This window comes from Macaca fascicularis, chromosome 12, assembly GCF_037993035.2.
Source record: "Macaca fascicularis isolate 582-1 chromosome 12, T2T-MFA8v1.1".
NCBI lineage: Eukaryota > Metazoa > Chordata > Mammalia > Primates > Cercopithecidae > Macaca > Macaca fascicularis.
The window spans coordinates 98,811,090-98,823,333 of record NC_088386.1 but is presented as its reverse complement, the minus strand read 5'-3'; the positions used below and the strand labels follow the sequence as shown (position 1 = coordinate 98,823,333).

Genomic DNA, 12,244 nt, shown 5'->3' with positions numbered 1-12,244 from the left:
TGTATATGATCCAAACTATTTTTTTCTTTTTTTTTTTTTTTTTTTTTTTTTGAGACGGAGTCTCGCTCTGTCACCCAGGCTGGAGTGCAGTGGCCGGATCTCAGCTCACTGCAAGCTCCGCCTCCCGGGTTCACGCCATTCTCCGGCCTCAGCCTCCCGAGTAGCTGGGACTACAGGCGCCCGCCACCTCGCCCGGCTAGTTTTTTGTATTTCTTAATAGAGACGGGGTTTCACCGTGTTAGCCAGGATGGTCTCGATCTCCTGACCTCGTGATCCGCCCGTCTCGGCCTCCCAAAGTGCTGGGATTACAGGCTTGAGCCACCGCGCCCGGCCCAAACTATTTTTTTCTACTGTCTAACCTTCAGAATAACCAAAAAAAAAAAAAAAACCAAAAAAACAACAAAAAAAACCACACCACTCCACAAAACCCTACTTTTTTCAGAAAAGAGAGTGAAAAGAAGATACTTTAAGATTTAAAAAAACTGAAAGTTGGCTGGGCACAGTGGCTCACACTGTAATCCCAACACTTTTGGAGGCCGAGGCAGGCAGATCACTTAAGGCCAGGAGTTCAAGACCATCCTGACCAACATGGCAAAACCCTGCTTCTAATAAAAATACAAAAAAAAAAAAAAAAAGAATTAGCTGGGTGTGATGGTGCATACCTGTAACCACAGCTACTCGAGTGACTAAGGTACGAAAATTGCTTAAATCCAGGTAGTGGAGGTTGCAGTGAGCCAAGATAATGCCATGGCACTCTAGCCTGGGCAACAGGGCAAGACTCTGTCTCAAAAAGAATCATAATAATAAATAAAAAACAAAAAACGGAGAGTTTACAATCAATGTCTCATATATGAAAGAAATTTCTAAACAACACACTTCATATTTGATAGCACAACAGGGTAACTACAGTCAATAATTTAATTATATTTAAAAATAACTAAAATAGTATAATTGGATTGTTTGTAACACAAAGGATAAATGCTTGAGGGGATGGATAAATGCTTGAGGGGATGGATATCCCATTTTACATGATATGATTATTATACATTGCATGTCAGCATCAAAACATTTCATGTACCCCATAAATATCTACAACTACTACAATTAAAACAATTTTTTTTTTACAGTTGTTGGCTGGGTGCAATGGCTCACACCTATAATCCCCGCACTTTGGGAGGCTCCCCGCACTTTGGGAGGCTCCCCGCACTTTGGGAGGCCGAGGAGGGTGGATCACCTGAGGTCAGGAGTTCGAGACCAGCCTAGCCAACAGGGTGAAACCCCATCTCTACTAAAAATACAGAAACTAGCCAGGCATGGTGGCGCACGCCTATAATTCCAGTGACTTGGGAGGCTGGGTCAAGAGAATCACTTGAACCCAGGAGACACAGGTTGTAATGAGCTGAGATTACACCACTGCACTCCAGCCTGGGCAATAAGAGTAAGACTCTGTCTCAAAAAAAAAATTAAAAAAATAATAATAATAAAAAAAGAACAGTTAGGTCATGCCATATAAGCAGATTATAGAAGAGAAGAGAAAAAATATATACCAAATATAAAACATTTGGTACAGGAATTACCTCTGTATTTCTTACATGTTAGATAACTGAATAAAGCACATTATTTTAGCAAAAAATATATATATTTCAAAAAAACAAATATTATAACAGAAAGAAGTCCTGAGATGCTTGAAAAAATGGCAAGCAAATTAATAATTCTATAAAAATATAAATAAACATTCTCTGTATAAAATAATAATTTCAATATTGTAACTTTGTATGTGTGTTTTAAGGACAGAAATAAAACACTATAGAACCAAAAAAATGCGTGTAACTCTAGAGGGTGTGATGATTGATAATATATCAATTTATAAAATATAGCAATGATAATATGCACAATATATCAAAACTTATGGGCTGCAACAAAAGCAGTGCTCAGAGGGAAATTTAGAGCAATCAATACAACAGAATCGAGAGTCCAGAAATACATATCTATGGTTAAATGATTTTTGACAAGGGTGCCAAAAGCATTTGATGAGGAAAGAATACTATCTCCAACAAATGGTGCCAGGACAACTGAATATCCACATGAAAACGAATGATGTTGAACTCCTACCTCATACTACATACCAAAAATGAAAAATGGATCAAAGAGCTAAATATAAGAACTAAAACCATGCAACTCTTAGAAGAAAAACATAGCGGTAAATCCGCATGCCTTTGCATTTGGTGATAGTTTCTTAGATATGGCACCAATAGGACAAGTAAAAGAGAAAACAGATAAATTGGACATCATCAAAATAAAAATTTTTGTACAAAGATCACCATGACAAGAGTTAAAAGACAGCCCACAGACGGTAGAGAGTATCTGCAAATCATATATCTGATAAGGGTCTGGAATACGTAAAGAACTCATACAATTCAACAACAAAAAGACTACAATCCAAAATAACCCAATTTACAAAATGGGCAAAGGTACAGCCCAAAGATAGATCAAGACCCTGTCTAAAAACAAACAAAATACCATTATGCTAAGTGATAGAAGCCAAGCCACACACAAAAGGTTACATACTATATGGTTCTATTTACATAAAATATCCAAAATAGGTAAATCTATAGAGAAATAAAGGAGACTGGTGGATACCAGAGGCTTGAGGGAAGGTATAATGGACTAATGGGTACAAAATTTTATTTTGAGTGATGAAGATGTTTTGAAGCTCTGCATGGCACTTTTGCAACTTTGTGAATGTACTGTCAGTAAATTGTTCATTTCAAAGGGATTAATTTTAAGTTATATGAATTTCACCTCAATTAAAAAAATAAAATAGTATCATCAAAATGGGTGTGTACATATATATGCATGTGTATATACAAGCAGGAAAATATGAATGTGGACTAGATATCTGATATTAAGGAATTTTTCTTGGGATATTCAGGCATTCCATTAAAAAAAGGGGAAAAAAAGGAATTTTGGGGCTGGATACAGTGACTCACACTTATAATCCCAACACTTTGGGAGGCTGAGATGGGAAGATTACTTGAGAACAGGAATTTGAGACCAGCATGGGAGTTCAAAACCAGCCTGAGATCCCATTTCTACAAGAAACTTAAAAAAAAAAATTAGCTGGGTATGGGGGGCACATGTCTGTAGTCATAACTATTTGGGAGGCTGAGGTGGGAGGATGGCTTGAGCCCAGGAGTTTGAGGCTGCAGTAAGCTGTGACTGTACCACTGCAATTCAGCCTGTGCAACAGAGTGAGACTCTGTCTCTAAAGTAAGTATTTTTGGTATTTTTAGGTATGTGAATGGTTTGATAATATTAATACTTATAGATAAAATTATTAGAATGTCCAGGATTTGTTTAAAAAATATCAAAGTCAGGCTGAGCGTGGTGACTCACACGTGTGTAATCCCAGCACACTGTGAGGCAGAGGTGGGTGGATCACTGGAACCCAAGAGTTTGACACTAGCTTGGGCAACATAACAAGACCCTATTTCTACTAAAGATCAAAAAAATTAGCTGGACATGGTGGTGTGTGCCTGTAGTCCCAGCTTCTCAGCAAGCTGAAGCAGGAGCTCACTTGAGCCCAGGAGCTGTGATTGTGCCACTGCACTCCAGCCTGGGTGACAAAGTGAGACCTTGTCTCAAGAAAGTAAATAAATACCAAAGTCAGAGAAAGGGTACAATTGATAGAGAAATAAATAAAACAAGATTGGTCATACATTGATAATTGTACACCGGCTTCATTTACTGTTCTACTAATATATATACATAATATTTTATATAAATATTTATAAAATTTATATTTAAATATATGTACAGGAGTATGTATTTTAATATAATAATATGTATATTTATAAATAATTATATATAATTATATATTACATACATATATTACATATATATTATATATATTTTTTGAGACAAGGTCTCACTCTGGTCCCCAGGCTGGGGTGCAGTGGCGCAATCTCGGCTCACTGCAACCTCCACCTCCGCAGTTCAAGCGATTCTCCCACCTCAGCTTCTCAAGTAACTGGGACTACTGAAGCATACCACCATGCCCAGCTAATTTTTGTATTGTTTGGTAGAGATGGGGTTTCACCATGTTGGCCAGGCTGGTGTCAAACTCCTGACCTCAAGTGATCTGCCCACCTCGGCCTCCCAAAGTGCTGGGATTACAGACGTGAGCCACCGTGCCCAGCCTACTCCTGTATATTTTTGAAATTTCCCTTTAAAAACTTTTAGGCCAGGTGCAGTGGCTCATGCCTGTAATTCTAGCACTTTGGGAGGCCGAGGCAGGTGGACTGCTTGATCCCAGGAGTTCCAGACTAGCCCGGGCAACATGTTGAAACCTTGTCTCAACACACAAAAAATTAGCCAGGTGTGGTGGCCCTCACCTGCAGTCCCAGGTAATCAGAGGGCTGAGGTGGGAGGATCGCTTGATCCTGGGAGGTCAAGACTGCAGTCAGCTGTGATCATGGCACTACACTCCAGCCTAGGTGACAAAGCAAGACCCTGTCTCAAAAAACAATCAAATAGCAACAAGAAAAACCAACTTTAAAAAAATGGATAGAATTTAGGGCCAAACTGACAAATGTATTATCATAGTGCAAGATCTCATGATAATTATCTCAGCCAAGTTAAGGAAACAGAAAAAGCTCGAATTACTGGACATATTTAAAATTCATTCCAAACAATTAAAGAACATATGTTCCTCTCAAATTCACATGGAACAGCAAATACTAGATCTGAACCATAAAGAACATATCATGTATCAAAACTTGTGACATACAGCCAATATAAAATTTCAAGGGAAATTTACAGCCTTTAAACTAAGCTTGTCCAACCTGTGGCCTGTGGTGTGGCTAAGGATGGCTTAAAATGCAGCCCAACACAAATTTGTAAACTTTCTTACAACATTATGATATTTTTTTTTTTTTTTTGCAATTTTTTAAAAACTCATCAGCTAACATTAGTGTATTTTAAGTATGGCCCAAGACAATTCATCTTTTTCCAATGTAGCCCAGGGAGGTCAAAAGATTGGACACTCCTGCTTTACACCCTCATATTAGAAAAGAAAGCTGTGTCCCCTGTTTGTATAGTGGTGTGTAAATTTAAAAAAAAAAAAAAAGAAAAAAGAAAAGAAAATAAGACTGTGGTCAAAGGATACAAAATTTCAATTAGGAGGAATAAGTTCATAGTGACTACAGTTAATAGCAACATATTGTAGTCAGGTTACATCAGCAAGATGGCCCACTAGAAGTCCCTAGCATTCATCTCCCTCACAAAGACAATCAAAATAATGAATAAACAACTACATTTTCACAAAAATAAATGAGGGAGAGCATTGATGAGCACAGAAACTCAGGATGGCCACATAGAGAATGAAAGGAAGCATCCGGCCTCCACCACCCAATCCCCCAACTGGGAAGAGCTAGGAACCAAGAAGAACTCCCTGCAGCAAGGAGGGAAGCAAGAGGATTCCAGTAACAAACCCTACTAATAGACCTCACCACTGAGGTTCCCTGCAGTCTTCACAGACACCAAGCCCAGCTGAGGAAGCTCTCTGGAGTCCACACTGCTGTGCTGCCCCATCAGAAGAAACCGACACTGTGTCCCAAGCACTGTAGTTTATGTAGCTACTGTGCTATGTCATCTTGGAATCAGAACTATGGCTGGAGTATGTCTTGCTCCGGGGCTGAGCAGCCACAGTTCCCCTTTATCCCTGAGACTAAGCCAAGACTGAACCACCCTAGCAATGGCCCTACATCCCCAAGTTGAGCTGTGAACAGCTGTTATACCCCCGTACAGGGGTAGGGGGAAGCAGAGATGGAGCCACCCCACCTACCCCTCCTATCACCCCCTCAGGCCAGAGCTGAAGCAGTATCCTGCCTCCCAGGGAAACAGTACCTTAGCTGCTCAGAGCAGTCATGCCTCTCCAGTGCATAAGGTGAAGCAACTACCCACATTCCAGGAAATGATGCCTGGGCCTCCTGGAACGGTCATGCCCCCCAGGCTGAAGCTGAAGCAGCACATGGGGCCCTGGAGAACTGGTGCTGTGGCCAAGTTGAACAGCTGCCCATCCCAGGGCTGAGCTGACATAGTATCCTGTGTCCTAGGGAAACAGAGCAGTGGTTGAGCTGAGACACTCTGCCCTACAGACCAAACTCCTCTAGTAGTCATCCTCCCTAGAGCTGGACTAGCCCCCTAGAGTCAGCTGCTAAGACACCCTTCTGCATAGGGAGTGCAGTCATTGCTATGCTGTTCCCTACACCCCCAGGGCCTAAACAACAGCTGTACTCCACCTTTCTGGGGCACTTGCTGCTGCTGCTGCTGCTGCTGCTGCAACTGGCCTCACAGAGTCTGAGATACTGCCAAGTTCCACCATCCCAGGGACTATAGTTACTACTAAATGGTGCTTCATCCCCCAGGGACTTGAGTTACCACCGAGCCCTGCTGGCTCATGTTCCCGAACTGGAGCTGTACCCTGCTCCCAAACCTCCAGGGTACCCTCTACATTCTCTTTAGGGTTGAGCCAGTTCTGTGCCCTGCCCCTCAGAGGTAGAATCACAGCTACAACCTGGCTCCCTGGGCCTGAGCTGCTAGAGGGTATCTGAGAGTCACAGATCCTAGCTCTGTGGTCTATCTACATCCAACTCTGCCACAGAGTGCTAACCTGTACCCCAAAACTCAGGTGCCATAATAGGTTTGTGAAACCCTGATATGGTCTGGATCTGTGTCCCCACCCAAATCTAACATTCAATTGTAATCCCCAATGTTGGAGGTGGGGTCTGGTGGGAGGTGATTGGATCATGGTGGGGGTTTCTCATGGTTTAACGTCATCTGCCCAGAGCTCTCTTTGAGATAGTGAGATCTGGTTTAAAAGTGTGTGGCACTTCCCCACTCTTTCTCTTCCTCCTGCTCCTGCCATGTGAAATGCTGGTTCCCTCTTTGCCTTCCACCATGATTGGAAGCTTCCTGAGGCCTCCCCAGAAGAAGAAACCACAAGGCTTCCTGTACAGCCTGCAGAACCATGAACCAATTAAACCTCTTTTCTTTATAAATTACCCAGTCTTAAGTATTTGTTTATATCAGTGCAAGAACAGACTAATACAGACCCTGTGTCCTAGCACCAGTACCTAGAACCCAGCGCTACTGTAGCTACTTGTAGACTGTGTCAGACCTCACACCTTGGTTAAGTCTTCCCTTTGGGGAGAAAATTAGGATAGGAGTACTCCAAAAGCCTTTGACACCAAGGACATTAACAACCTATGCTGCCACTGTCACTGCCACAAACTTCTACAGACTAGGTCACTGAGCACCCAGTTATTGCTGACGTTGAATGCAGCTGAAGAAGCTGCATGGAAACTATACCACTGCACCTATCCACAAACAGACACTACACCCTTCCTGACTGGCACGATAAAACCCAACTGCAGGTGAGAGTCTTTCTCTACGAAGTTACTCTAGAAAGTTTAGAAAAGGCAATTGTTCCACCAAATACACAGATATTGACACAGAAACACAAGGAAGTATGACGCTACCAAAGGAACATAATACAGCTGACCCTCGAACAACACAGGAATTGGGGTACCAACTGTTCACATGGTCAAAGATGAGTGTATAACTTTTGACTCCCCAAAGGCTTAACTACTAATATCTTACTATTGGCTGGAAGTCTTACCAATAACATAAACAGTCAATTAACATATAGTTTTATATTATATGTATTATATGTACAGTATTATACACTGTATTCTTATAATAAAGTTAGCTAAATAAAAGTTTATTAAGAAAGTCATGGACAGGCACAGTGGCTCATGCCCGTAATCCCAGGATTTTGGGAGGCCGAGGCAGGCGGATCACCTAAGGTCGAGAGTTTGAGACCAGCCTGGCCAACATGGAGAAACCCTGTCTCTACTAAAAATATGAAATTAGCCAGGCATGGTGGCACATGCCTGTAATCCCAGCTACTCAGGAAGCTGAGGCAGGAGAATCGCTTGAATCCAGGGGGCGGAGGTTGCGGTGAGCCGAGATTATACCATTGCACTCCAGCCTGGGCAACAAGAGTGAAACTCCATTGCAAAAAAAAAAAAAAAAAAGAAAAGAAAAGAGAGTAAGTCATAAGGAAGAGAAAATGTATTTACTATTCATTAAGGGGAAGTGGATCATCATAAAGGTATTCATCCTCATCATCTAAATGTAAGATGAATAGGCTAAGGGAGAGGAAGAAGAGGAGGGGTTGGTCCCATTGTCTCAGGGGTGGTAGAGGATGAAGAAAATCGGAGTACAGGACCTGTGCAGTTTAAACCTGTGTTGATCAAGGGACAATCAGTAACAAATTCCAATGATATCTAGTAACAAATTCCAAGGGAATCCAGTAACAAATTCCAATGATAAGAAAGTCAACGAGTTGCCAAAAATTTTTTAAATGATCTTAAACTTAACAAGAAACAAGAAAATACAAATAGATAATTCAATGAAATCAGGAAAACAACTCACAATATGAACAAGAAATTCAACAAAGAGATATAAATAATAAAAAGAACAAAACAAAAATCCTGCTGCTAAAGAACTCAATGAATGAAATAAATACAATAGAGACCTTCAACAGCAGACTTGATCAAGCAGAGAGAATTTCTGAACTTGGACATAGGTCATTTGAAATTACCCAGAGAGAGAAAAGAAGGAAATAACAATGAAAATGAACAAAGAAAGTCTATAAGAATTATGGGATACCATTAAATACTGTAAAACACTGAATGAGGCCAGGTGTGGTGGCTCAGGCCTGTAATCCCAGCACTTTGGAAAGCTGAGGCAGGCGGATGACTTGGGGTCAGGAGTTGAAACCAGCCTGCCCAACATGGTAAAACTCTGTGTCTACTAAAAATACAAAAATTAGGCAGGCATGGTGATGCACAACTATAATCCCAGCTATTCAGGAGGCTAAGGCATGAGAATCGCTTGAGCCCAGGAGGCAGAGGTTGGAATGAGCCGAGATCGAGCCACTGCACTCCAGCCTGGGTGACAGATTGAGTCCCTGTCTCAAAACAAAACAAAACCCCACACACATTGAATGAAATAAATTGGAGAACACACACAAAAAATGGAAAGACATCACATTTATGGGTTGGAATAATTAATATTGTGAAAATGACCATGCTACCAAAGGCGATCTACAGATTCACTGCAATCCTTATAAAAATACCAATGAGCTGGGTACAATGGCACACACCTATGGTCCCAGCTACTCAGGAGGCTGAGGCAGGAGGATTGCTTGAGCCCAGGAGTCCAAGGCCAGTCTGGGCAATGCAGCAAGACCCTATCTCTTAAAAAACAAAACATCAACAACAACAAAAAAAACCCTGAAATCCCAATGATAGTCTTCACAGAAATAGAAAAAAAAAAAAAAAACAACCAACCTTAAAATTTGTATGGAACCACAAAAGACCTTGACTAGCCAAAGCAATCCTAAGCAAAAAGAACAAAGCTGGAAGCATCACACTATCTGGCTTCAAAATATATTACAAAGCTATATAACCAAAACATCACAGTACTGGCATAAAAACAGACACACCAATGGTAGAGAATAGAAAACAAAACAAAACGAAAAATCTACGCACTTACAACCAACTGATTTTCAACACAGGCACCAAGAACATTCACTGGGGAAGAGACAGTCTCTTTGATAAAAGGTCCGGGGAAAACTGGATATCTGTATGTAGTAAAATGAAAGTAGACCCGTAGCTCTCACCATATATAAAAACCAACTAAAAATGGATTAAAGACTTAAATGTTGAGACCTGGAACTATAAAACTACCAGAAGAAAACACAGGAGTAACACTTCAGGACATTGGTCTAGGCAAAGATTTTATGGCTAAGACCTCAAAAGCAAAAATAGACAAACGGATTTGTATCAAACTAAAAAGCTTTTGTACAGCAAACTAAACAAGCAACACAGTGAAGAGACAACCTGCAGAGTGGAAGAAAATATTTGCAAACTATTCAACAAGGGATTAATAAATAAATAATTTCATTTAAAAATGGACAAATGAGCTGAACAGACATCTCTCAAAAGAAGATACAGGTCAGGCGTGGTGGCTCACACCTGTAATCCTCGCATTTGGGGAAGCTGAGGCTGGAGGATTGCCTGAGGCCAGGAGTTTGATACCAGCCTAGACAACATGGTGAAACCTGTCTCTACAAAAACACAAAAAAATTAACCGAGGGTGGTGGCATGGACCTGTGGTCCTAGCTGCTCACACCTAAGCCTGGGAGACTGAGGCTGCAGTGAGCCGAGATTGAGCCGCTGCACTCCAGCCTGGGCAATAGAACGAGACCCTGTCTCACGAAGAAGACATACGAACGGTCAACAGGTATATATATTTTTTAAAAATCTCTAAGAATCAGGTAAATACAAATCAAAATCACAATGAGCTATCATCTCACCTCGGTTAGAATTGCTATTATCAAAAAGAAAAAATGACAAATGCTGGCAAGGATTTGGAGAAAAGGGAACTCATACATTGTTGGTGTAAATTAGTATAGCCATATGAAAAACAGTATAGAGATTACTCAAAAAAACTAAAAATAGACTACCATATGATCCAGCAATTCCACTAATGGGTAAATATCCAAAGGAAAGGAAATCAGTAAGTCAAGGAGAAAGCTACACTCCCATGTTTATTACATCATTATCCCACAATGGTCAAGATAGGGAATCAACCTAAGTGTCCATAAACAGATAAACTGATAAAGAAAATGTGGTATATATACACAGTAGAATACTATTTAGCTATAAAAAAGAATGAAACTCTGTCATTCACAGCAACATAGATGGGCTTAGAGGACATTATGTTTGAGAAATAAGCCAGGCACAGAAAGACAAATACTGCGTGTTCTCACTCATGTGGAAAGTTAAAAGTTTGATTTCATACAAGTAGGGAGTAGAATAGTGGTTACCAGAGGTGGGGAAGGGTAGGGGAGGGAAGGGAACAGCCAAACATTGGTTAATGGAAGGGCACCTTGTCAATGAAGGGGGCACACTTGTTGAGGGTCCTGATCTGCAATTTCTCCTAAGCGCATACAGCCTGGATGTTGGTGTGCACATTCAGCTTAAGGGGACTCGGGAGGCTCTGGGTCATTGTGGCACCTGTGATGCTCCCCCATACCACCAGCCCTGGCATAGCCTTCCCTGAGACCCATGCCAGTGTCCAGGCCCCCTTGGAAGCTGCTGCTATTGCCCATCCAGGAGAAGCTCTAGGAGTTGATGCAGACACCCGGCCCATTCTTGTATAAGCAGCTGCCAAGGGCCTAGGGACCAGAGGTAGATACCTTGTAGGACTTCTGGGTCACCCTGATAGATATGGTGGAGGACAGAGTGGAGGCAAGCAGGCTGAACTGGACAGATTTGAGACGGAGCTGAGAAGCTTTTTGACAAATATATCGATATGTCAAGAGAAAAAGGACACTTTTTAACTAATGATGCTAAAACAACTAAATAGCCATATGTAAAACAATAAACCTTGACCCTTATCTCACACCAGATAGAAAATCAACTTGAAATGGATCACAGACTATCAAATGATAAAACTTCTAGAAGAAAACACAGGAGAAAAATCTTTGTACCCTTGGACTTGGCAATGACATATTAAACATGAAACAAACGGCACAAAATATAAAAGAAAAAAATCTACAAATTGGACTTCGTCAAAATTTAAAATGTGTTCTCATTACAGATGGGAAAAAATATTTGCAAAACATATACCTGACAAAGGCCTTATATCCAAACTCTAAAAAACTTTTACAACTCAATAAGACAACTCAACTAAAAAAGTTGGCAAGATGTTTGAAGATATAGCTTCACTAAAGAAGATATATAGCTAGCAAGTAAGCACACAAAAAGACAATCAGCATTAGTCATTAGGGAAACAAAAATTAAAATCACATTAGATTTAAGTCATTAATCCATCTTGAGTCGATTTTCATATAAGGTAAAAGATGAGGATCCAGTTTCATTCTCCTACATGTGGCTAGTCAATTATCCCAGCACTATCTGTTGAATAGGGTGTCATTTCACCACTTGAAGGTTTTGTTTGCTTTGTCAAAAATCAGCTGGCTGTACGTATTTGGCTTTACTTCTGGGTTCTCTATTCTGTTCCACTGGTCTATATACCTATTTTTATACCAGTACCATACCGTTTTGGTGAGTACAGCCTTATAGTATAGTTTGAAATCAGGTAATGT

General features: G+C 40.8%; 1 protein-coding gene across 22 annotated transcripts in view; it reads right to left on the bottom strand.

Annotated features, from left to right (window-relative positions):
- The window catches only part of CARF (calcium responsive transcription factor), an 87,670-nt gene that overhangs the window by 50,126 nt on the left and 25,300 nt on the right, over positions 1-12,244 (bottom strand). For 7 of the 22 annotated variants that reach the window (XR_012421387.1, XM_074009773.1, XM_074009776.1 and 4 more), the window contains exon 3: positions 5,908-6,112. The exons of 14 other annotated variants lie outside the window; for them this stretch is intronic. The gene's annotated coding sequence lies outside the window, so the exon portion shown is untranslated. Of the gene's footprint in view, positions 1-4,394; positions 4,503-5,907; positions 6,113-12,244 lie in introns of those variants that run through there. One more of the 22 variants, XM_045367492.3, reaches the window with a different exon arrangement.